Here is a 22,595-nt window from a genome sequence, read left to right as displayed (position 1 = left end):
TTATTTGGAGTATCAGAAAACAAATCCCCTTGAAATGATAAGTGATAGGTAAGGATTTCTGAATGTGAAGGGGAAAAGGTTGAACACTATTTTGGTATTCCTTCCGGATAATGTCTCCATCATACGGTCAGTGAATTGAGAGAGAAATGAAATTAAGTGGAGGTGACAAAAATTTAGCTTGTACAGTCTTGGTGCAGTGTGGTTTTCTAAATTTGCTTTTGGCCAGAATGTTGCTTAACTCCCAACCCATGCTCGATACCACGCCCCAAGAAACTTCTCCTAGGGTTGTGACGATTTGTCTTCAAATTACTTTAAGATAATTTGAGGTCAAAAGGGCCCCAACCATGAGGCAATGGGTCATAGTAGCAGTAATAATTTGTACATATTTATTTAAGGTGACTGCAGATCTTCCCAGGGGAGATGCCTCCAGAAAGCATGCCAGATTGGCTTGAACCTCAGAAGAGAGCATTGGAATCAAGAAATAGATGAGGACACAAAGCCATGGATTGGGTGAGATGGCATACGAATCATGTAGAAGGATAAAATGAGGGGGCAGAAGCCCAACATAAGGAGTGGGATTGAAATAAAATCCTGCAAAGCAGACTGAATAGGACCAACTGGTGAGGGATATTCAGAGTAATGAAAAGAGAATTTTTTTCAAGGGGTAAGAAAGGGGCCAACCTGCTGAGAGGTCAACTATTGAAAAGCTTCTCTTAACTGCCAGTGACCATGGGTGACCCGGATAATATTCAACACGTTTATAATGATTTTTCGGGGGTTCAAGATCATTACTATCACTTCAATACACAGCAGTGCAACTTAACTAATAATGTCTGTAAAGTTCCTATTTACAAACAGGCTCACACCCTCTGGTCCAGGAGTTGGGACCAGAATATGTCTTTTGTGAAGACAGGATTCAATCCCCAGCACTCCCCAAGAGTGCATAGAACCTTTAACACTGGAGTTACAGCCACTAGACTCTGCTATTTGCACTGAGGGGATGTTTCTTCATGTTTATTTTTACAACACCTAGCACAATGCTTGGCATATATTATGTATCCAATAAATGTTGATTGAGTTAATGTATGAATGGATACAAACATGACACAGCAAGGTAAGTGGAAACAGGGATTTATAGTAAGATAGGCCTCATATCAAAGGGAAATATGTTGTCTCAGGATTCTCTCTTTTTTTTTTTAACTTTTTTTATTGTATAGTATACATATATACAAAGGAAAGAAATGAAAAAGCAATAGTTTTCAAAGCATTCTTCAAAAAGTGGTTACCGGACAGATCCCAGAGTTTGTCATGGGCTATCATACGATCTTCTTATATTTTTCCCTCTAACTGCTCCAGAATATAGGGGGCTAGAGGGCTTAAATACTTTTTCATCATCACAATCGACTCTTTTTTCTGTTGATACAAATTGCAACAAATTTTGAACGGAAGGTCCACTTGGCTGTAGAACACAGTCATGTCTTTGATGTAGTCTACTGCCATAGAACTATGGGAAGCAAAAGGAGCAAGGCTGTCTGTGGTGGTCATCTTCTAAAAGCGAATGACAAAAATGGGTGGGATGGAAGATGCCTTATCTTTACAAATGTCTTGTTGTAGTACCTGTGCAGGTCATTTAAATTCATTAAAACTTTGGTTATCCATAAAATGGAAATTACATTAATAAAGGGAATATAGAAGTTGATCAATAAATGTATTTGGCCAGGTGTTCTGCAGAGAGCACACTTTTTGGAGTTAGCAGACCCAAATTCAAATCTTGACTCTGCCACTGCCATGAGGTGGGTGTGTACATGTGTACAATTTATTTAGCCCTTGTGGTTTTCATTTTCTTAGGATAATAGTTATATAGTCCACCTTATGTAGTACGCAAAGGCCATTTGTCAAGAAGTCTTTTCACACGAGTCACAGTATTTGGTGTCATGTGACCCTGATGGTTAGACTCACAGATGATTAAACCAGAGGGAAGAAGCTCCTCTGTTGGCTGCCTGCCTTAAACAGGATAGCACTGGTTAACTTATCCAATCAGTTCTTCTTTCTTGGCAAATATTTTAACATATATTTGGCACTTACTATGTAGTAAGTACTCAACAAATAGTAACTTAATATTTAATACACATGAAATATTTATGATGCAGGCACCATTATTGGCCCATTTTACAGATAAGACACTAGGTACAAAGAGACTAAATAACTTGCCTATGAGCTAGGAAATGGCAAGTCCAGCCAGGATTCTATCCCAGGTATCCAGACTCCAAGTCTGCATTCATAACCACTGTGCAACAATGGACATAAATGGGGTTCAAAGAAAAATAAATTTATTGGTATCAATTACAGGATTGAAAATATATTAGCTAACAAAGTAATTTATTCACTGAAAATATCGACTGAGATCTACTGTATGCCTGGCAGTGTATTGAGTCGGGAGATACAGTGATGACTCACAATTGAAACGGATATGCTCTCTGTCCTCACAGAGCTACAGCTTAGGGGGGGGAGGGGAGGTGATTGACAACAATGTGACATTACAGAAATAAATGTAGATGATGAAGCTTCAAAATGAAGATTGGTTTGCATATGTGCATCTCTCGTCTAGTTGGGGCTCCAATAGCAACTGCTGAAAACAGAAACACTGCCTGCTGCAGGGTAGAGACTAAATAAATAACCTATCAATGAAATTCATACAGAGGTTAAATTATGTTAAAAAATCTTTTGGTTTTCAGAAACCAGAAAATAAGTACTTCAAAACTTGTCAAAATTAATAGTAGATAGTAGATAAACACAGATTAGATAATGTTAAAGCTAGTGTATATAAAATACAAACTTCAGTTTCTCCTGCCTTCCTTCAGTAAACTTCAGTTTCCCGGAATATTAATTCATAGGGAATGTCTTATTTTCTCACAATGTAAGATAAATGAAGCGTTGTGTATGTTGTTCTTTTCTTTTGTAAGTATCCCTATGATAAAATTATAAACAAATAAATAAGTGATAAATATTTGGTGCAAATAATGGAAAGGTATGGTTTGTGATCATAAACGAGCAAAGTTTCAAAGCTTTGAGACATGCACGATGAATTAAACAATAAAATCAAGGAACATGAAGGCCTAATTTTCACCAGAGAAAGTCTAAATTACTACGCATGTTTGCAGGGGCCTGTCCAACCCCGCATCGGGCCACTGTCAGCTCCCGAGCCCCTGCAGTCCCCACACGGACCTTCTGCTCCCCAATTTCTCTCCTTAGCCTGGGCACCAGGCTCCCAGTTGCTCTCCCTGTTCTTTCCCATCCGTTAGGGCCAGACGCAAGCTCTGCCTCTTCTTGGATTGCTTGTGCCTCACTGTCTCAGAAGCCCATTATTTCTTCTTTGTTTAATTAGTTTGGGTTTGTCTTTTTTTTCTTTTTGGAAACCTCCTCTGTCCACGCTGTCATGCCTGACTGCTCTGTGTCTCGGCCACAGCGCCTGGCACATTCGAATGGAGACCTCACGGCTCCTTTTGCAGGATGCTGAGGCCCGCTGGCCCGCATTGTGGAGTAAGCCTTTCCCCTACCCTAACTTTTCACAGGTTAAACTATGTTACGGACGCTGGCTAAGTGCCTATCAGTCCTGTTTCCTCTCTGTCCTCATCACACAAGACTGCATCTCTCACCTTCATCCCAGCGAGGCTGGGGCCTCAGAGAAAGAAGACAGAAACATTGTGCTTCCCTCCTGCTCTCTCTGCGCAGTTGGAAACAAAGTCCCTGAGATGGTCAGGCCCCTTGAAGGAAGGAACTGGATTCCTCAGCTGTTGCTCTCTGGAGAAAAACCACCAGACAATTCCAGGGCTGTGATGACAGGGGAAGGAAACTGACTGTGTGAAGCCACTGAGTTTTTAGGGTTGTTGCCTAGTGTTACTTATTCTGCATAATTCAAAGTGCAAAAAAGAGGGGTGAGAAGAGTGATTATTGTTATTATCATTATCATTATATAAGCACTGACATTGTGAATTTACTTTATCCTAGATAATATGTGAAGTAATTTTGTACATTAATTAATGTGATTTTCCTGGTTCTATAAATTAAGTGGATTTAATAAACAAAGACCAGTCACACATTGGTGAAATCAGGATTCTGCCCCAGATTTGCCAGTGCTCCATCTCCACATTCTGCTTAGCCCCAGGCCCCCACCTGCCAAGGGAAGGGATAAGAAATGAGTTGATCATGTCACAGTTAGCATGTTAGGGTCTACAGAGACAGCATCTCTTTCTGGATAAGTTATGTTATGCCTGGTAACAAATGACTCCAAAAGGATAAATATTTATTTCTTACTCATGCTACCTGTTTGTAGTGAGTTAGCTGAGCTTCATTCCATGTCACTTTTCAGTCCAGGGCCCAGGATGATTGGACAGACCCTATCTGGGGTATGACTAATCTCATGGCAGAGAGACAAGTGAGGACATAACAGCACAAGCTGACTTTAAAAGCTGAAGCTCAGAAATAGCACATGCCACTTTAACCCATTTTTCATTAGCTAATGCAAGACCACTTCTGGGTTCAATGGAGTGAAATTATATCATTCTTCTTCCGAGAGTATACTAGCTTCTTATTGCTGCTATAATGAATTATCACCAGTGGCTTAAACAACTCAAATTTCTTACCTTACTATTCTCGAGGTCAGAAAAAAAGATCTCTCACTAGGCTAAAGACAACATGTTAGCAGTGCTGACTCCTTCTGGAAGCTCTGGGAGAATTTATTTCCTTGTTTGCCCCAGCTCAAAACACTCTCTCTCTCTCTCTCTCTCTCTCTCTCTTTCTCTCTCTTTTTCCCTCTCTCTCTCCCCCTCTTCCTCTCTCGCTCTTTCCTTCCATCAGCAAATTTCCTTCTCTCCTTTTGACCCTCTTAGGTCACTCTTATAAGGACTGCTATGATTCTATCAGGCCCACCTAGAAAATCCACTATAATCTGTCCATCTCAAAATCTTTTACTTTCGTATCTGCAAGTCTCTTTTGTCATGGAAGGTAACACACCCACAGTTTCAGGGGGTTAGAACACTGGGATGTTTGGGGGAAGGCATTGCTGTGCCTTGCACAGAGAGTGTCACTCCAGGTCACAGGGCTGCACCTAATACCCACAAGGTAGGGAAATAAATGCTCCAAACAAGAAGCCACGGGATTTTTAAATTAACCTGTGAGTGAAAACAAATGGTACGCATTTGAATAAGACGTGTTGCTCACAGTTTGCTGCTAGACTATCCGCCTATCCCAAATTGGCAGTTTCGATCCTGTTTAATGCCAGCAGTTCTAACAATAGGAATGCAAAACAGGTGCAACAATAAAAAGGAAAGAATGGTTAGTACAGCCTGGACAGATGGAGCAAAGAGGGGAAGTCGAAGAAAGGGAGAAATGATCAGCAACTAATTCACTTAATGTAATCATTCTATTAGTAACGCTCCTGGGTGCAAGTTATAGAAGATCCAAATACCAGCGGCTTAAATCATCGACAGGCATTGCTTGTGTAATGAGGAACCGGACCCAGGGTCCCTTAAGCAGATCCATGATGCCATGAAAACACAGTCTCTTTGCATCCTTCCCTTCTGTCATCCTCAGCACATTAATTTTTTTATCCTCATGATATCCTGGTTGTAAGATGGTTGTCTTAGCTCCAGGACTAATGTCATCACATTCACATCCTAAGCAGTAAGAAAAGCAATAGGCAGTCCCAGTTGGTTTCAGGAAGCAAAGTATATTTCCCAGAAGCCTCCAGCAGATATCCCCTTACATACTTACATATCTACATTATCTTTTTTAATTTGAGGGAACACTGGGTCTCAAGGAAGCATGGGACATGGTTGTCTAGTGAAGAGGAACACATTTGTCATGGGTAGCATGGAGTGTGCTAGGCATGAATCACTGCCTGGGACCGAGCCCACTATGACCTGGAACAAAACTGAGGCTCTGTTAGCAAGTAGGAAAGAAATATTTCGAAGGGTTAAGTGGGAATGGTGATTACACAGGCAATTAAAAGATAATGGCCACATATAGAACATAGCATGCTAGTGGCTGAATCAGCCCGAAAACCCATGGTTCCCAACTTCCCTCCCCGTTCCCCACTGCCATGAACCTGTGATGTCTTTGAACTCGCTAGGCTGAATATATACTCCCATTGCTTCAGCGTGAGAGTTTTGTTGGGTGCCCTTGCTGGCAGGAAATGGACATTATATTTATTGTACTAAAGAGGAAAGCAAAGGTACTGTTTCCATACAGCAGCTTTACGAATAATCATCCAAAGGCTTTGAAAGCAGTTAAACATGACTGCATCTTCTATTGATAGAAAGTGATACTCATCATTTCTGAATTGTGAGCATGAGTTTTTGAAAAGATGGAGGTCCCTATCAGGAAGCAGGGAAACCCTTCTGAAACATGCCATTGAATGGGGATACCACATAGAGGATAAACACACAACCAGAGACTCTTCAGTGAATCAGTTTTGTGTTCTTTGAAAGTAGTTTAGATGTTTTAGCATTTCTAATGATATGCATTCAAAGTTCAAAGAAAAAAGACGGTTCAAATGCAAAACAGTTCAGTCTTTTATTTCCTTCCATAAATATCACGTTGCCAACCCAAGGCAGGCATTAAATAAACCATGACTCAGTAATGTGCAGAGTACAACTCAAATACTGTGAGTAAAGCAGCAATTATTCCACACGAGGTAACCAATTTGTCAAAAGAGGCATAAATGAATTCAACATTTCCTTGTCAACGATAAATATTTAGGATTTCTGAGCACAGCCCATTTAGGGTGGTGAGTAACAACTATTTGACTTATTTATTCAAATAAGCTTACCTCTCATAGCTGAACTATTGTAGCATTCACAAGATGCAATTGCCTGAGATATGGTCACCTGGTGAGTCCCTTCTTTCTAGACATCATTCATAAAATGAGGACAAAGTATAAGTAACATCTAAAACCTTCTCCACTCCAAGTTGGGTTTTTTTCTACCCATAGAAAAGCAGAAAGCATTCAGTGTATAGTCAGAGGGTTCAGCCCAAGTTCTACTCTCAATTTTACCAACCATGACACAAAGGAGGTATATTTATTACCTAAGCTTCTGTTTTTTTCACATATAAAGTGCTGGTAATGTCTGCCACTTCCAGTAGATGCGATAATCAAAATAAGTGATGATTGTGAAAAATGATTTGTGCTGTGGGAAGTAATATGTAAATGCCATATGACATTCATTGAGAGTCTTCCAAGCCAAGTCCCTTGATCATTTCTATGGATACAAAGGTGAAAGGAGGTCCCTGCCTTCTGGTTACCCAAAGAGAACTCAGGAGATAAATGCACTAAATAATGGATAATGGTTATTAAGCATTTATTATGTAGAGGCTCTGTGCTTACCATTTTCATTTATTTATTCATTTAACAAATATTCACTGGGAACCTGTAGTGCCAGACACTATTCTGTCACTTGCATTCTCTTCTTACAGCACATTCTTATATTAATGTTCATGACAGCCTCATGAGATAGGTTAATCTGTATCTTTATCTCAAAGTTAACAGACCTAGCAAGGAGAGAATCAGGAAAGGTTTCATGGGGTGGAGGGTGCAGAAGGTATATGTGCAACCCTGAAGTATCTTTGCAGGTGAGCAAGGGGACTTGGGATGTGGAACCCTTTCTAAGACAAAGATTCAGTAAATGTGAAAATATGGAAGCAGGAAACAGCATGGATGGCCTCTTGGGGAAACTGAAATGCCATTAAGTAAAGTAGAGTTTTAAAATAAACTGCATAGTTATTATTATGCCAAACTGTAACCCAATTGGCCAAGTTCCTATTACTTCCCTTCCACTTCCCTTTTCATTTTTCCCCTCCCTTTTTTCATCTCCCCCCTTCCTCTCTCTCCCTTTCTCTCTTTCCCTCTCACCCCACCTGCCATTCTAATTGCTTTATTATGCCCCTTACCTTCCCCTTCCTCCAAATTCATTGTTTTGAATTGAGATATGAAAAAAGAGAGAGAGAGCTTGTCTCAGAGCTTGTTGAAGTGTTGAAGTGATTTTTCTGAGGATGAGGCAGCATCCTGCATCAGTTTCAGCTCAGAAAATACATACTACCAAAAATAAACACATCTCGGTCCACAGCTCAGCAGCTGGAGGAAACAAAGCAGACACCAGTGAAGCCAAGAGCAGGCTCCATAAGGCACCATAAAATCAACCCCAGGAGTCCTGGAGGAGAAAGTTTGTTGTGCGTGTGTGAGTGTGTGCGTGCGTGTGTGTGTGTGTGTGTGTCATGTTTTGCCAGTGTGCTATAACCAACTAGCAAACAGTTTGACTTAAGCAACAGGACTTAAGCAACAGGAATGCGTTGCCTCACAGTTTTGGAAGCTAGAAGCCCAACATCGAGTTACGGGCAAGTAAGGCTTTTTCCAAAGTCTGGAGCTCCCGAGTGTTGGTTTTTTCTTCAGTGTTTGAGGTTTCTTGGCTTGTATCTCTGCCTCCGTCACATGACAATCTGCCTCATTCTTGGCTTCTTCTGATGTCTGTTTCTACCGACTTCTGAATGACTGCATCTGAATTTCCTCAGATTATAGGACCAGTCATATGGGTGGAGACCCACCCTGATTCAATTTGGCCTCATCTAAATGGGATATTCAAGTATTCTATTTAAAAGTGAATACATGCTGGGTGCACAGATGGTTCATTGGTGGAATGCTCACCTACCACGCAGGATACCCAGGTTCAATCCCCAGCCCATGCACCAAAAACAAACAAACAAAAAATGAATGCAGGCCTTAAGTAACAATATCCTCAAAGGTCCGTTTACAAATGGGGCTCACACCCACAGAACATGGGTTAAGACTTGAGCAGGTCCTTTGTGGTGGGGGGTGCCTAATCCCATCTCCAGCACAGAGTGTGTGTGTGCCTGTGTGTGCATGTGTGAGCATGAATGTGAGTGAAACCTTCAAACCATTGACAAGAAAAGCAGATGAGAACATTTAGCTGGAAGGACCATGGAGTCCAGCTGTGATGTCCCCTCTTCGTGTGATAAGGAGTAGTTAAGGGGGTGGTATGGTGTGATTGCCAAGGGGCCGGCTGCCTGGATTTTTATCCCAGTTCTGCGACTTTATGACCTTGAAGAACTTGCTTCATTACTCAGTGCCTCAGTCTTGTTTTCTTAACGTGAGGGCAATAACAGGACTTATTTCCTAGGTTTATTGTAAGGAATAAATGTGATAATTCATGTGTCTAGCATGTGGAATGTGCTCCACAAATTATAGCTTTTTGTTTGTGTGTTGTTGTTATTATGGTTCTTATTATTTTATGGGGTACTTTGTATTTTGTTTCTAATCCTAGAAATAATCTTTTAATGTATATAGCATTGCTTCATCTTTATTAGGAAAGGGAGACACAAACAGTTAAAATGACTTGTGTAAGATCACTCAACAGGTAAAAGAACTAGAATTTGAACCTAAGTCTATCTGAATTTAAATATCAGGTTCTTTTCTACAATATCTGACTGTGTCTCAGAGACTAAATGTATACCTAGGGTGATAGATCAGGGACTAAAAACCTGAGCAAAAGGTTTCTAGGACATGAACTGTTGTCTCATAGAGAGGGTGAATTAGATCGTGCTGTCTTTGAATAGAAGCTCCGTTACTTACCTAGGACCTAGGTTGACCTAGGTTAATCATTTAATTTTACCAAGCTTCAGTTTCTCCATTTGTAGAAAGAGGTTCATAGGTTTTTTTTTTTTAAGCAGGCAGAAAATTTATTGACAACAAATGTGAGCAGACATGCAGGCACACTCACAAAGAGGTGAGAGGGGCCACAGGCCCCCCAGTGTTGGGGCTATTTGCTTTAATTGTTTGGCTTTACCTAGTCTCCTGCCCCCTTCCCTGTTTAGGGCTCTTCTACCCACCCTCCCTTCTCTCCGGGGCAGGGCTTGGTGGTAGATAGCACATTTGGGTGGGTCACCTGCTGCTAGGTGTTCTGCCTAGGTGGGTGGCCCCAGGTAGGTTGTCTCCAGGACAGGCCACCTGACCTTGATTAACCGTCCTTGCTCAAGGGCTCCTCCATGGTTTCTTTTTTCTTCTTCTCTTCCTTTTCCCCTGTGTTAGCCTGTCTCAAAATCCCCCTCAGAGAGTTCTCACCTCTTAATCCTGAGGGTTTTTCTGTGACTGATTCTGCTGGTCAGGGGGTGTTGGCCCTGTCTGATGGGCATGGGACTCTTTGGCTATCTCATTTGAGGGAGGAGTCCAGAGGGCAGTTGAAACAGCTAAAAATACCTCACATTACCATTGGTTTGGTGTGAAAGGCTTCTAGTCTGGGAGAAATAAACGAGGTGAGAAGTTTAAACATGCAAGGGCAGTTAATAGCAGGAAGAGGAATGGGCTTAGGGGCCATATTAGCCAAAAGAGCCTGGGAAAGAGGGACGGGGATGACTTCATCTGTGCACAGCAGTGAACCCTAGTTAGACAGCTTGTAGTCCTGCCCAGCTGGGGAATAAAAGGAATGTGTGGCAAGTTAGGGGGTGCAGGAATGAGGCTTAGAAGTGGCTTGATGGATTGGGTTGTGACTTTGGCTGCTGGGTCAGCCTGGTTATTTCCTCAAGAGATATTAGTATCATTTTTTTAGTGGACAAGACAAAGAATTGCAGCTATTTCTGTTGGCAAGAGCATGGCATTTAAGAGATTGAGTATCTCTTGGTGGTGTTTAGTTGGGAGAAAGCCTCACTCTTTCTACCCTGCTGTGTGAGCATGCAGGATTAGGAAGGCATAGCCTTTTCCTTTTCCTTGTGCTAGAGCTCAGGTGAGGGCAATTAGTTTGCTTTTTTGAGCTAAATTCCACAGGGGCAGGGTTTTGCCCTCATTCTAATTTTGCTGACTATGGCATATTCAAATATATGGTAATTGTTTTTTGGTTAATGAAGCTACTTTTTGACATAAAAAATATTTGATAAACTATAGCAGAAGTTTTGTCCTATTTTGCCTGTATGCATTTATTAGGGTTATGTTAATTAACAAGTAGAACATAATATATATGCTTACTTTGTTCCTTTTTCAGTCTTTTTTGTTGAAGATGAAGTTTTAACTTCTAGCTGACCACATGCACGTGTAGGGAAGCATTAGAGCAAAGTAGTGTAACTGACAAGTGAATTTGGTTGTTTCCATGATTTGTACTTTTTAACATCATATAGATCAATTTGGGATGTATCCTGGACAGTGAGAATATTGTTTTAGGAATTTTATACAACTTACAAAGTTAGCTTAATAGAAGGATAGGAAATCTCTTTTAATACTGTAATACTTCCTAAACACTTTCTATGTAATATGTTAGAGAACAAATCTTTTGGAACAGTTCTTTCCTAAGAATGAGAAGCCTTGTCTTCTGAAATAAAGGATGTAAAGGTCAGCATAAACATTAACAAGGAGTATATTCTGATATAAAATCTTTCTCTCTTGACAGAGAACTCAGAAAAATGTTTAATAACTTTTCATTAAGAGCACTTAATGCTCTTATTTTAACAAAATTCACTTTCTCAAACCTTCTGCAATTTTCCATACCCATTCAGGTCTTGCAGTCAGTAATGACCAGAAAATTTACTTTCTCCAACCTTCTTCAGCTTTCCATACCCACTCAGGGCTTGTAGTCAGCAATGCTACAAACACAATTTGCTTTCACAAACTTTCTATAACTTTTATATCCGTTCGATCAGCAATGACTACAACAAAAAAATTTCACTTTCATATTAGGAATGTTTGTTCACAAGCTTAACAAATTGCAAGACTTTAAGGCAGTTGGAGGTCAGTAAGGTCTGCTGCTAAAACATTCTTAAAGATACAGGGACTATTTTGAAACCCTTAGGACAGCACTAAGTGAGCAGGGTGGGAGTCCTATTTTTAAGTCCCTCCCATTTAAAAGTAAATAGTATTGAGAATCTGTGTGAAAAGGGTTAAAAATTGCCTCTTCAAGATTCAGGACTGAAAACTAAATGCAGACAGGGCTTATTCAATGGGCTTACCCCGGGATGCCTTTGTCCGTACAGACAGGTTTATTTGCTTAAGGATATCCTCTGGGATGCCAAGAGGCTACCATCTAGTAGGGACCTCAGGGCAAACAAGGGAGTAACTGCTATCTGGCTTTACTAGTCTTATAGTGGCCACCAGGGAATGAAGAAGATTCCTCCTGTTTTAGTTTGTTAAATCTGCCAGAATGCAATGTCAGAATGGAATAGCTTTTAAAAAGGGAATTTATCAACTTGCAAGTTTACAGTTCTAAGGCCATGAAAATGTCCAAATTAAGGCATCGAGAGAAAGATACGTAACTCCAAAGAAAGGGCCAATGACATTTGGGCTTTCTCTCTCATCTAGGAAGGTACATTGAGATGTCTGTTAGCTTTCTCTCCTGGCTTCTTATTTCTTGAAGCTTCCCTGTGGGCATTTTCTTTCTTCATCTCTAAAGGTCTCTGGCTGTGTGGGCTCTGTTGGCTCTAATGCTTTTTCTGAAATGGTTCCTTCTTAAAAGACTCCAGTAAGCAACCCTACCTTGAATGGATGGAGACGCTTCTTCATGAAAACCAACTAATTAAAAGTTACCACCCACAATTGAGTAGGTCACATTTCCATGGAAACAATAAAAAAGATCCTGCCCATCAATATTGAATGAGGATTAAAGAACATGGCTTTTCTGGGGTACACAACAGTTTCAAACTGGCACACCTTCCTAGAAGGGGGGGAGGCATTTAGAGACAATGAAAACTTGATGGGACATTAGAATGTCCCCAAGTTTACAAAGGCACTCTTACAAAGACAGAGGTGATAGAGGTGAGAGGTCTTGTGGGATTTTTAAAATGATTTCATGGTTGTTTTGTGGACATTAAAACCTTGATACAACTCTTCATTACCTAAGAAAGACCTTAGCCCCTTGTCTAAAACAATTCTCTTCCTGGAGATATTCATTGAGCCAGGAAGCTCTCATTATAGTACATGTTGCATTTGCAATTTTGCTCTTACTGTTTTGGTTATTGATCTATTTTTTCCCCACATTTGAAGGTATTCCCCAGTGAGGGCACAGCTCTGGACTCAGACACCCAGTGCAGAGGCTGCTGGTGCACAGTAAGGACCCCATAGAAATTTCATGATTTACTTCTTTTCATTCTGGCTCTCAGTCCAGTGCTCCATCAGCTGATACTTAGTGAGCACCTCTGTACCTCAAAATCTCAAGCCTTGAGCTTATGAACCAAAATTGAATGATAGCTGGAAGTTGGTCTTCAAGTCTGGCTTAAACCATACTTTTCAGTGCTAAAAGTTAAGATGTAGCTGTTCTCTTCTCCAGGCTTTATTTTCCACCAATGGAGAGGAAGGACAGAGGCCAAAGTTTATGCTCTTTCTAAAAGATCACTGAGATCTGCTGCTGCAAGGAAATCACAAGGAAACTAGCTAAGCTTTAAGCCCCTGCCCTTCATGTCAATGCTCATGTTCACCTGGTCTCAGGGAGATCTGCTCTGTGGCTTGTCACCCTCATCACTTGCCAAGAAGAATACATGGAAGAGGCCTGCTCCCCCTCTTGGTGAGTTAGATGGATAGAATGAAGATGTCTGAGAGGAGATATGAGGCAGGCTTGGTTCTTATCTTACCTTGGCCACTCTGAGCCACAGAGCACTGGCAGCCCATTTCCTTCTCCTGGCCTTGGCTTCTTCTGTAACGAGGTATAGTTTAGGTGATGTCTGAAGACTTTTCCAAGAGTGAGAATCAAAAATTGTTGTTTTGGTTAGAAAATCAAAGTCTATGAGTATTAAAGTCCTAGAAGTCACTAAGTCAAATTTTCTTTTGATGTATGAATTATCCTCAAAAACATGGTCAAACAAACTATTCCTGCTGTTTTCTAACATTTTTCTGAATTTTGTAGTTCCATTTTATAAACACATTACCAAAGACATGGTGAGGACTAAATTCCTCTTCCATCATCAGTTAAAAAGCAATCTGCAGAGATGTTTCAAAACACAAGATGACATATAGAGTTTACATATGATGGACTATAAAATGTGTTTCCCACTATGTGCTTTCTCTTCTCAAAGCAGAATAGCATGTTTTAGCATATGCTTGTGCTTTGGGGATGAAAGACACAATTCAGATCCTGACTCTGAAATTTACTCTTTGTGTTACTGTAAGGTCCTATGCTCTCCTTTCATAATCTGTTCAATGAAAGTAATTATATCGTAGAGTTTATTATTACTACTATGATTAAATTGTGATTGTCAACATGAGAAAGTTGGTACCAATATATTCTGTTAGTGGTTTTTTTTTTTTTTTCCTTTGTGGAAATTTAAAAAAAAAAAACAAGAGAGCAAGTTCATCATACTGTTCAAGTTTCACAACATGTGTATATTTTTATTTAAATTGCTTCATGAGTCAAAATGTATTGTGATAGTCAACAGTACTTAGGTGGAGGAAAGCTTGACTTATTAAATTTTGTCTTTCCAGATAACATAAAATATTGTCAAGGCAAAATGAATAACATCCTATTTCCTGTGTATGAGTTTATGAGGAAATAAAATTAAAAAAAAGATACACACCACCCCCTCATCTCCTGATGTAACCAGCATGAGGGAGAAGAATCAATGAGAAGTAGAGCGATAATGTCCTACTCGGGCAGGATTGCCTGCGGAAATGATAAAGCAACTGATCCCTGGTCACAGACAAGGTGAGCCTTGATACCTAGAGCTCTCCCTCAAGTTTTCTCTTGGAAAGTAAAGGTTGTGGCCGCCCCAGGGGTGCCATGCCCAGGAAGAGTCTGCAGTGGCACTACTGATCCTGGGGAAAACGTGCAAATAGCTCAATACCTTCAACTACAGTTCACGATTAGGGTAACGGGGCTATGTGATCAGCACCAGCTCTGTCTTTTCCTTGGGATTCACATGCACCATCACTGGACTTCTTTTCTAAGTGTCCTGTGTTAAAGAGTATTTTATTCAATTGAATACAGTAGATACACCTGAAATCATTGCAATAGGTTCCATATTTTTAAATGTAGTTCCTGAAAATATCAATAAATGATTCATTTTATTTGGTGCTGCATGGGTCTTAAAGATCCTTTTTGGTGCTAGGTTCAAAGAATTAGAAAATCAGTCATCCTTGTGGACCCTAAAGGATAAAGCAGAAAACAGAAGTTAAAAGCAAGCCAGAGTAATTTAGAGTAATGCTTTTTGAAAATTTGTATTACCTACAAGTAAGGGCTAGGGAGAGAAGAGGGTGCTGTTTTCAGGAAGGGAAAATCCTTTGAGGGAGTAACTACTCTTATTCCTTCAGAGAACCTTGTATCGCTAGAGTGGTTGGAGCCTGAAGTGCAAGGTGGGCCAATGGTGAAAGGCAAAACAAGAGCCCCCTAGGGCAGCCCTCAGAGGCAGATGATGAGTTTTGACTTTAGCCTTTTATGGCTGGGCTGACTTTATAGAGCCTGAAACTGGAGGGAGCCCAGGAAAAAAGCTGGAGAAGGAATGACTGGGAGAAAAAGGATACCGACTACCCCACCCTGAGGTAGTCTACCTGAGAGCCCAGGTTTCAAATGGACAAGAAAAACTCTCAGAGCAATTTGTTGAACTAAAATTCAGTCCCAGCTTATCTGAAGTGTTACAATCTCTTTTATTTATTTACTTAATTTTTTTGCTGTATTTTTATTCACCGCTGCCCATTTTTCCTGCTAACAATGGAATTCAGTCCAGGATTTCTTTTTGAACACTGTTACACTGTTCTATTTAGTTTCTTTCCTTGAGAAGGACCAGAGGATGTGTTTGACTCTTTCCAAACTGTGAGGTGGCCATCCATTTCCAACTCCATCTACCCCTCCAGGCCCGTCAGTACCTTCTGCTCACTTGGTAAAAATGACCTAGCATAGACCTCTGCCCTCATGTTAGAGACACAGATTTGTATAGCTTTAAATTCCTTCTGTCTGTAAGGGGTTGACTAATTAGCTGCAAAAGGTAATGGTGAAACTCAGTAGGACGTACGATGCTGGATGGATTCTGGTTCTTTGTATCAGCAGATCAGTACCTTCAGTCAAGCTTGCCACTCAGGGGGTCTATAAATATTCCTCCAGGTGAACAAGATGTGCAACATATATATATACATGCACACCAATACATAATCATTATCTATTTTTAAAAACAAATGCTACTGTACCTACTACAGTTCCTGAATATCAATCCAGTTTTTATACTCTTCTTTCATACCTATAAACTTTTCATAAAACCACTCTCAGGCCCTCAAAAGTATGCCTTTTCATAAAATACCACGTTTACTATATTTTAGTCATTCATTTGTTGATTTACTCATTTGAAAAACAATTTTTGAGAAGCTATTGTATGCCAAGTACTGGTCTGGGGTATACAGAAATGTGCAAGGTAAGGTTCTTAAATATCGCAATGGTTTCATTCTACTATTACATTCCAGTGCTACTTATATGGTAGTCTCAGTAAGTGAGTGCCCTCATCCACCTTATTTTTATCTGGCTTATAACAGACTTAGGTTACAAGGGAGTTACCTGCTGGAAATGGAAATTGAAAATTAAAGGCAGATAATGCTTGAGGCAGAAACTATAACTCAAAAAATATCTCTATAGCACAGCTCAGTATAATTTGATGATAGTTATAATGATGAGTGACACTTCGAGAAAAAGTCTACTTTTTCTTTATCTTCTCCCCACTTAATTTATGACCAAGTCCTATCAATTATAACTCCTTAACATTTTCTATATTAATATCTTCTTCTCCATCTATCCTGCTGCCATCTTGTATCACATTCATTTTTCTCCTAGATTATAGTACTAATTTCCTATTTATCATGTCTTCTGACAATGTCCAATCTATCCCATCAAAGCTGCCAAACTGAGCTCTCCAACATGTAACCATCACTGTGCACTTTTCACACCTAAACTCTTTTGGTGACCCCTATTGCCAATGATGTTTATGTCAAACAGGAAGACAGAGTCCTTCATGATGTGGCACCTGCAGCCCTCTCCAGAATCATGTCTAAACAAACACCTCTCATTCTCCAATCCATATGAAAACCTTTGATTTGATAAATCCACAGATAAAATCTATGATTGAGACCCTAGCTCATTCTTCTCACTATCCAAGATCCCTTCTTCCACTGTTTATCTGGCAGAAACATACTCACCTATCATAACACCTGCAGTTGCTACTTCCTCTGAGTTGCCTTCCTGACCAACCCTTTCCCAAGTACATAAACCATTCCTGCTTTGTACCCCGGTTGTACTCTGTGCAGATGTCATCACGTTTGTTGTTGACGTGTCTGTTCCATGTATCCCCAGATGGTGGCCCATGTTAGGACTAGGGCCTATGCTCTATTCGTTTTGTGCCCTCAAACCTGGAAGCATGCCTGCTGCATAGAACTTGCCCAATAAATTTGTTTGAAATAAATGGAAAATACCAGATAAGTACATGAAGAATGAATGTTCACTTTCCTCAGTGACATTAGACAAGGAAATGGGTAATATAGCTTAGGAAGGGTTCTATGACAAGTCATTAACATCTTTAAAATATTTTGGTGCCTTAACAGAAAAAAATGTCAATATCAACAGGATTCATTGACTCAGAATGTCTCAAGTTAGAGCTCTCAGGATTTTGTAATATTATCGGTTGTTTATCAACTTCTTTAGTTAGATGGTAGGCTCCTAGAAATAATGGTTCTGCCTTCCACATAACTGCATCCCTCACTGTTGAGGAAAATGGATATGTGTCTGCGGTGTTTGGGAGCTGTATGTATCCCAGAAAAATGTGTTTTAAAACTTAATCCATTCCTGGGAGTGTGAACCCTTGGTAAGTTGGTCCTTTTGATGAGGTTACTTCTGCTAAAGTGTGGCCCAACCCTATCAGGATGGTACTTCATCCTTTCACTGGAATCCTTTTAAATTAAATGGAACTCAGGGAGAGAAAAAAACCACAGGAAGCAAGAAGCTGAAATTCAGCGGAGCTGAGAGGAGAATGGAGAGATAGAGAGAGGCTGCCATGTGCACTGCCCAGTGACAGAGAAGCCAAGGAGGGCCTGCAGCCAGCCCCAGAGGACCCCAGTCTTAGGGGAGGAAGCATTGTTTTGATGGTGCTTTGATTTGGGCATTTTCTGGCCTCAAAACTGTGAGCTATTAAATTTCAATTGTTTAAGCCACCCTTTGCATGGTATTTGTTTGACCAACCTACAAAAATACTTATTTTTATTTAACAGTCATCTTATTTAATATGTAATGCTGACTCATTAACATTGAAATCATAGCAAGCAATAGTACCATACTCTAACTTGGGCCTGGTGGCAGCTTATATAATGCATGCATTTTCTCCAAAAATACTTTTGAATTAATAAAAAAACTAAACTTAATTTCCTGGAATCCCAGATAACACAGACCCAACAAGCAAGTTGGTAAGTTAAATGCAACTGCAGGGGAGTGGTGGCTTGTTAAAAGCACAGATTTAGGTGTCAGATTTCTGGCTTTTCCATTTACCAGCTAAGCAAACTAAGGCAAAGCCAATATTTTTCTGTCTTACCTTCTTTAAAATGGGTTTAGCAATATCAAGCATGTAGCATTATTTTGACAAATAATTAATGTCAACAAAAGTGTTCCTGAAAGCATCACTGTAAAGAATTCTGTTATTACTGTAGCTATTCCAGTTTCAACCGATCTTGTGCCTTTGGGACTTGTAAGCCCTATCCTTTCAAATCCCCCCTCCCCTGCCCCCAACACTGTGATGACACTCTGTATTTTCATTCCTGGGGAATGAGGGCGGACACTGGCTGGGAGTCAGGAGTCTGAGGTCTGCGTCTTGAATTTTCTCATGACAAGCCAGGTGACCTTGCATAAGGTACTTCGCAAAAGTGAGCTTTTATTTCTTTCACCTGAAAAATAGGGAACACGACAACTGCCTCTAGGCAGGAGTAAATGAATGGTTGGGAGTAAATGAGATAATGTCTGGGAAAAAATGTCAAAGACCTGCAATAAATAGTAGTCATATTTGACTCTAAATCTCTGCTTTCTACAGGGTAAAGATGGATGCCAATTGTTGAATCAGAGAAGCTAATATAGGCTTTCATGCAAGCCAGCCAATATGTTCTTTTTTTCTCTACCTGCTATGGAGGATCAGCGAGATAATGCCTGTGTATAATTCCCTTGAGAGTGCTTTGGAAAGTATAAAGCACTATAAAATGTAGGTTGTCATTACAATTCTTATTAAGGGCCTGATTCAATGCTATTAAAATTCGACAGCAGGCAGGATGGGAAAAGCAGGCAGATTTCCAAATAGATAGTAACTTTTATCAGCATTAGACTGAATCTAAAGCGTGTGTGACCTTCAGATCAGTAATGAAAATAGCTGCAATTAATTTGACAACCAAGCAAAGCCATGAACCGATGGGAAGTCAATCTCTGAGGGACATTTTTCCCTATGAATGGAAAAAAATGACTGAAATAATTAAGCAGATTTGTTGGTCATGCTGATTTGGAATTTGGTATTAGGGTAAACTTCATTTGTCCATATACAAGGTCACCTTCATATAAAAATTGTAAATGGGCAGTTAAAAGTGTGATCGGATGCAGAGAGAAGGAATAAATACTGTTGGGAGGTCATTACAGGTCATCAAGTTAATCAGCCGCATTGTACAGGTGGGAAACTGAAGCTCAGAGGTATGATGACCTCCCCTAAGTCACTTAGCTAGCAAGGGATGAAGCCACACCTAGAACTCACGACTCCTATATGTTGTAACAAAACGAATAATGAACCTAGATTCAGAAGACCTTGGTTTAGGTTTAGACTTTGTTACTTTTAAGAGTATGGCCTCAATCTAAAGTAATTACATCAAAGTTACACTCAAACTTTATCAACTTCAAAGTGTAGAGCAAGCATTCCAGTGTCTCATTTACAGATTTCACCCAAAACTGTTTTGTCAAAACTTTACTTATTAATCAAGTTTGATCAATTTATTCATTAGCTGGCTATACCTGGAATCCCAGGGTGATATAGAGCAGTGTTTCTTAAACTGGAATGTGCAATCCAGTTACCTGAGGAGTTTGTAGAGATTTAAGTTCTGATTCAGACAGGTGGGGGTGGTTCCTGAGGTTGTACATTTCTAACAAGCTCCCATGTGATACTGGCTCATGGGTCACCTTTGGAAAATGAGGCACGGAGAGAATGCACAGACCAGCTCTAACATAGACCCTTGGGATATTTTGTTATCATAATAATATTCACTAGCATCATGGAAATATGTGGTGCTATTCTTCAAACCTACATCAAAGAATCAAAGATGGACAGAGGTTGACCAGGGTGAAGGCTACTTCCTCACTACGAGAACTTTCTCACTGCTCTCCACTTCCTATCACTAGAAAAATTGGCATCCCACAGTAAATAGCAGGGTCATTATTAGTTGAAGTAATCTGAACAAATCTGCTATTTAAACTCTGTTCCTAATTAGGGGTGATTATCTTCAGACATTGATCTCATCTTTTGGGGGTGAAAGGAGTACCTCTTCGCTTGCATTGGAAAACTCATAAGGGAGCGTCTTGATATCTTAATAGCAAAAAAAATTATATAGCTGTATTTCATCCCAGTTGCATTTCAGAATTGCCTTCCATCTCAACTGAAAGGAGAAGAATGTCACTGAGTTTGAATTTATAATGATGGTGAGGATGATGCTGATAGTAACTATTTATATATATGTACTTATATTATACAAGGAATTATTTCAGGCATTTTATTGCATGACTTTGTACACTATTGTTAGCTGCTGTTATTAACTGACATGCCCAAGTTTGCATATTTAGGGAGCAAGACTTAAATCCAGGTGATCTGAATCCAGAGTCCACACCCCTAACACCCATGCTATGAAGACAAAGTTCAAATTCCTACTGTACAAGGTCTGCCATGACTTCTCCACAGACATAAGCCCAGTCCACGCTCCCTTAGGTTTCCCCCACCTGTCAAAAACTTACTCAGATCTTAAAACTCAGCTCTAAAAGAGGAAGTTCCAGAACACCTCCTTGTGACCCACAGGTGGTGGAAATGCTTCTGTCTTTGATCCCGTGAAAACCTCATGCAGGTCTCTGAACATTTTGTTATCAGGCCCTCCCTTAACCTAATCCCCATCCCACCCCATTTTCCAGTCAGCACACTTGAATAGCTTGTGTTCTATTATCTTGTCAAAACGTAATTATTTTCCTCACATGCTTCTCTTTCATGCTATAGTACTTAAGGCGTCTTTTTACATTTTAAAATTAGAGCAGTTGTAAGTTTATAGAAGAATCATGCAGAAAGTACAAATTTCCCATTTACCAATCCCCCCCCACCACATACACACACACGCTGTTTTCCCTGTTATGAACACTTTTCAATTTAATGCCCCTTTCAGAAAGTGCACTGTTTGTATATCCTCTCTTCCCATTGATCTAGCAGTACTTTGAGGGTATGGATCAGATGCTCTGCAATCCCAAAACCTAGCACTTATCAACTGCCCAAAAAGTACATCTGAAACGGAATTCCACTGCAGGCTGCAGATGAGAAAACCGAACGAGGTACGTGTCCAGAACTGAAACCCAGCTTGCTGACTCAGCAACCACTGACGGTTTCCCCACACTCTGCCTGTGAACATTGATCTGTCTTCCATGCAGACACTTTAAAAAATTTATACTGAGAGAATTAGATAATGCTATTCCAGCAATCACGAATGGGAAAGTTACTATTCTAGAGAAGCCAAAGGGGAGTACTTGAGAGAATCACATTTTGACAACATATTAAAAAAACCTTCTGAGTTTTATTCAAGTGGAATGAGTGGGAGGAATTGTAGCAGAAGATGCTTTAGAAAGGGCAGTGCCCATTCTCATGAGAACGGCTCTTTGCATCTTGTTTCAATTCCACTCAGGGCCATTCTTTGGGACATAAATTGCTAAAGGGCAATTGCTTTCTTTTCTAGTGATTCTGAAATGGTGAGGCCATTATCTGCAGCATGAAGTACAGGACATAAAAGCTACACTACAATTGTAATTTGTAGCACACACATTCTATGGAATAGTTATTAAGAAAAATAGTTGGTTTGGGTGAATATTTTTCTTTGGTTTAGAATCATGTCTTTAGAAAGAAGTATGCTTTAGGTATCTATTTATCATTTGGTTATCCAAACGACCCAACAAACACCTATTCATGCATTCATCACACTCATTCAAAAACTGTGTCTTGAGCTTCTTTTGTGCAAGACTCTAGACACTGGGCAGGGCATAGACTGATGGTTGAAACAGACAAGCTTCCTACCCTCTCCTGAGTTTCTGCTCTATGGGTTAGGAATATAAAGTTGATTACCTCTGCCCTCAGGGAATTCACAAAGCATTTATTCAGTCTTTTATTCCACAACTACATACCAAGAATCTAATTATTCAGCCACAACAAAGAATGAAATTCTGATTCATGCTACAACATGCATGGAACTTGAAAACAGGCTACATGAAATAAGCCAGACACGAAAGGACAAATATTAGATGATTCCACTTACACAAAATATCTAGAATAAAGAAATTCGTAGAGACGGACAGAAGATTACAGGTTTCCAGGGACTGAGCATG

At 40.0% G+C, this 22,595-nt stretch overlaps 1 long non-coding RNA gene across 1 annotated transcript; it reads left to right on the top strand.

The window, feature by feature from the left end:
- Nucleotides 1–399: 399 nt before the first annotated feature.
- Nucleotides 400–14,595, top strand: LOC143686517 (uncharacterized). Its single transcript, XR_013177221.1, has 3 exons — nt 400–510; nt 13,317–13,550; nt 14,465–14,595. It is a non-coding gene; the product is annotated as an uncharacterized LOC143686517 (long non-coding RNA).
- The last annotated feature ends 8,000 nt before the right edge of the window (nt 14,596–22,595 follow it).

The sequence above is a fragment of the Tamandua tetradactyla genome, chromosome 6 (genome assembly GCF_023851605.1).
Source record: "Tamandua tetradactyla isolate mTamTet1 chromosome 6, mTamTet1.pri, whole genome shotgun sequence".
Classification (NCBI taxonomy): Eukaryota; Metazoa; Chordata; class Mammalia; order Pilosa; family Myrmecophagidae; genus Tamandua; species Tamandua tetradactyla.
This window is presented reverse-complemented; position numbering and strand designations above follow the sequence as displayed.